At 34.9% G+C, this 1,334-nt stretch overlaps 1 pseudogene across 1 annotated transcript; it reads right to left on the reverse strand.

Moving 5' to 3' along the window:
* Window positions 1–433: 433 nt before the first annotated feature.
* LOC125354329 lies at window positions 434–934 on the reverse strand (annotated as a pseudogene). The gene has a single exon (XR_007211479.1). The product of XR_007211479.1 is annotated as a 60S ribosomal protein L21-like (transcript).
* Between the last annotated feature and the right edge of the window lie 400 nt (window positions 935–1,334).

Here is a 1,334-nt window from a genome sequence, read left to right on the forward strand (position 1 = left end):
ATTTTATATGATCATATGAACATAGCCTTGTGATCCTCTCCTAAGAAGATTCTCCTTTGGTCTCACTGTGTGAATGTTCAGAGTCCTGTTTAATTAATCATGTCCAAATGTAATTTTTTTTGTCTTTTGCTATTCATTGGGTTTATGTGTAGATTTATAGGCACATTCTAATTATTAAAAATGAGAGACTCTTAACCTCAGTTTCTAAACAATAACTTAATTCAGAAAATGGCAACTCTAAAATTGCTGCTCTATCTATAATAAATAGTGATTGCATCCTTGACTCTTTTTTTGGTCTGAGACATTACATTAATATATCTTATCAGCTCTAATTTAAAATAATACGCAGAATTTTGTAACAACTCTCCAATTTCACATTATCAATCTGAGTATTTCTTTTTTTTTTTTTAAATAGTTCAGAGGTCTTTTTTTTTTTTTTTTTTACATCTCTAGGCCATGAATTCATAGGGAATAGGTTCCAATAGTTCAGGCTCTTTTCCATTGGTTCTCACAAAGTGTGCTTCTCTGGGTGGAGCAGGCTGGCGCTTCAGTTGAACCCAAGTTCCTTTCTCTTTGGCTTCCTTCTTTTTCTGGTCATTTTCCTTCACTCGTTTCAGGAAGCTATCTCGGCTCTTAGAGTGCTTAATATGCTCAATACGCACATTAATTCTCTTGGCAAGGATCTTGCCCTTAACTTGCTTGTTCACCACAATGCAACAGCATGCTGGGTAACATTGTAGACCCTTCCAGTTTTGCTATGGTAACATTTGTGGGGCATTCCTTTTTGAACAGCACCCATTCCCTTGATGTCTACAATATCACCCTTCTTGTAGATTCTCACGTATGTGGAGAAAGGAACAACTCCATGTTTCCTGAAGGGCCTAGAGAACATGTATTGGGTACCTCTCCTCTTTCCCTTTGTGTCTGTCATTTTGGCAAATTACTGAAAGATGGCGGTTCTAGCCAAAAGGCCTGATTATTTCTTGTCTAGATAATTTCTTCAGCTTTTCCACTGTTTTCTTGTTTTAATTCCTCTATTCCCACTGTCTGTTCTCCATATAATACTAGTCAAAGAAAATGTAAAAATATAAGCCCAGATCACATTACTGTTCTGTATGAGATGGTTTCTCTCTTTTTTTCTTAGTTTATATTCTATTTTATTTATTTATTTTTATTGTCAAAGTGATGAGACAGCTTATTTCTTAAGAGTCCTTAAAGGAATCTGAGAAGCAACTTTCAAATCTGGACTTCTGCTTCTTCATTTTAAAGTCCTCCTCACTTATCTACAATAATTCTTTTTTTTAACATCGTCTCATTTCTGAGATTTTGCATGT

The sequence above is a fragment of the Perognathus longimembris genome, chromosome 7 (genome assembly GCF_023159225.1).
Source record: "Perognathus longimembris pacificus isolate PPM17 chromosome 7, ASM2315922v1, whole genome shotgun sequence".
In the NCBI taxonomy this organism is placed as follows: Eukaryota; Metazoa; Chordata; class Mammalia; order Rodentia; family Heteromyidae; genus Perognathus; species Perognathus longimembris.